Genomic DNA, 3,192 nt, shown 5'->3' on the forward strand with positions numbered 1-3,192 from the left:
ATGCGTTTAAAAAGATTTTTATAAATACATGTGCTAAAATAAAAAATGATACAAAATTTATTTGTATTGTGATTTTTTTTCGAATCCATACAGTGTAGGACATTTCTACAATAATACGGTAGCGTCAGTGGCATTGCTGCAAGTTTTTCTATGGGAAGAATCGCATTCCTGATCATTCACTTAATTTGCATTCTTTTTTGTGAAAAGCGTAATTTTGGACGGAAATATATATAATACCTCACAAAACTAAAATTCGGTTAAGAAATGCTTGTGGAATTTCGAGCTATGTAAATATGTGTCATATCAGAAAGTACTCGATTTGTATATGTGTTCAAAGAATTTCTCTGGTTGAACATTTTTCCCACTGTGACAAATATATCACAAAGAATTAGACAAACAGGATATTTAGAATTTAATTATTAGCGTTTCAAAATAATTGTAAAGAATTTAAAATAAATATTTTTGCAATTAAAAAGTTAAAGAAATTTCTTCATAGAAAAGATAATATATCGTGTCGTTCTTATTTCTACTTTTCAATTAGTATATAATAAGGGCTTTTCGAGCCTAACAAGATAACGTATGCTATAATTCAATTGTTTTATTAACCTTCATATAAATAATATTTCAAACGTTTCGATCATTTCTTAACTGTCCCCTTCAGTGAATGTTACAAAATTTACATAATTATTACTGTGTATAAATTATTACATATTTCATAAGCTTATAGTGAACTTAATTATATAATGTTTCTGATGAATTCAACAAAATTAAATTGTTCTAGCATGATCCTTGTTTGATAAAATTTAAAATATTTTCGGTAGAAGCGACATTCGAGAATTATGGCTGGATGACCGTATACACGCGCCGGCAGAAATAATCCAAGATCCTATCACGAGTTTGTGCACCTATCGCGTATACAGATGAAATGTAAAAAAAAATCGAAGTTCGTGTTGAGGGCAATACTAAACTGCAAAAGTGCCTAAAAAAAAGTGGTCAAGAATATCATTAATTACAACGTTTTTAATTAAAAAATTTTGAAAAAAATGTCCCATTGCGTATGTTTATAAAAGGGCTACCGTTAAAAAGAGGAGGATCTGTAGACAAAAATGAGGGTACCACCTTTGAAGTGGTCACAACCCTCTGGCAGTCAGAATAAAGAGGGTGAGTTTTGTTCATTAAATGCACTCGTTGCATATAGTTCAATCAATTTTTGCACTAAATCGTAGCTTAGTGTTTACTCTTTACCCTTATTTGATTTTCCAACTCATATATAGAGTTACAGTACCAGAATTTCGGAGCGCTTCCCACTACTTTCTCCCTTCGCATTCCTCGTCTCTTCCGCATTTCCAATACGTACGTGCGCTTCGACGAGTGTGTAGCGCCGCGAGCCAAACGCCAGGGGACATTCTGGTATGAGATTCCGTTCCGGCCAGCGAAAGTGAATTCGAGAGAGAAGGAGCGAGCGCGGATGGTAAACAAGGATGCAGCAACTGACAATCGAACGTATCTGCGCGCATACTACTATATACTGTACTACTATATGAACACAAACTCGCATACACACGTTTAATCAAATGGTATTCCCTTTCGACATGCGGCGCTACACACTCGTACCGAAGCGCACACGTACGTGCGTTTATTGGAAACGCGGAGGAAGTGAAAAGCGCGAAGGGAGAAAGTAGTGGGAAGCTCCGATATTCTGTCCTTACCGCAAGACGCACGATTGAGAGAGAAATTCTGCATGGTACTATGATCTGTAGTCTCGCTACAAATGCTTTAAAGCTATCCAATAGAAGAAAGAATTTTACAAACTGACCAATTAAAAAAACGCTTCAAAGCATTTGCAGCATCGCACTGACCATGCTTTATATATGAGTCGGAAAACCAAATAAGAGGGAAATCAGAAAGAGAAAAGAGATTGAGAAAGAAAGCGTAATTGGATATCGATCCGCGGTCTTACATATTTATTACTAGTATGAGTGAGACACACCGGTTATAATTATGCATAAAAATTTTTAATATTATAAACAATTTTTGCACATAATTATAATATTTTGTGCATAACGAAAGTATTATATTATTATGAATATCGGCAAGTGAGAGACACCGGGGTATCTTACTCGTACTAGTAATGAATGTGTGAGACAGCGAAAGGACAGGCTGTTTGCAATGATGATGTTTTTTTAGTAAGCTCTTGAACTTGACGGGTATCGCGCGCATACTTGGAGCAAGCCACGATATCTTAATTGATCAGTTCTGAGTTTGCAACATCTCCCTTCATTCTAAATAAATACTTATCATGCTCGAATCTCCGCTAACGATGAGTCTGTAATGATCTTTTGCAACGAGGATGAGTCTATTTGATAATCGTGCCAATATATTTCTGCGTCAAAGAACTGTACGATTTCTTGATAGCTGATCGGCTCTGTGAAGACACGTTCACATTGATATATCATCGCTTCAACGTTTTCCAAAGTTCTTGGTTTACCCGGTGAAAAGAATCTTTGTCTCTCAGGCGGGCAGTGACACGAAGGACAATGCTTCTGTTCTCATTCTTCTTTTATGCATCACAACATTGCGCTGTAAGTCCTTGGATTCCTTTTGTCCACAATTAGAGCAGAACTCACCGATATAATCGATGTTCCTATACGCGTTCGCGGATATTCTCTTGTATACTTTCATAATTTTTGTATTCAGTTGTAATCAAAAAATTCGGACAAGAATTCTTGCATCCGACGATAGCAAAATTCCATCAAGAAGATCGAACTGAACTCATGATACTAATAACTTACATAACTTCTATTTCTCAAAGAGCATACAATTTCGTTCAACTAGTAATATCGTGAGTTTAAAATCGTAAGCATAAAGAAATATAAAAAAAGTAATATGAAAAATTTGATACATTTGATACTGCGTATAGAAAAAAAGAAACTCGCGAGCCTGTATCATGTCCAATTATGCTTTCTCTCTCTCAATCATACGCCTTGCGCTAAGGATAGAATATCAGAGCACTCTCCATTATTTTCTCCCTTCGCTCTCCTCGCCTCCACCGCCAACTCGTACCGAAGCTTGCACGTATGTGTTATTTCCAATAACACATACGTGCAAGCTTCGATATGAGTGTGTATAGCCGCGCGTCGAACGCCAGGGAAACATCATTCTTCCTGCCAGTGCGTGTACACAATGATGAAA

The sequence above is a fragment of the Atta colombica genome, unplaced genomic scaffold (assembly GCF_001594045.1).
Source record: "Atta colombica isolate Treedump-2 unplaced genomic scaffold, Acol1.0 scaffold200, whole genome shotgun sequence".
Lineage (NCBI taxonomy): Eukaryota > Metazoa > Arthropoda > Insecta > Hymenoptera > Formicidae > Atta > Atta colombica.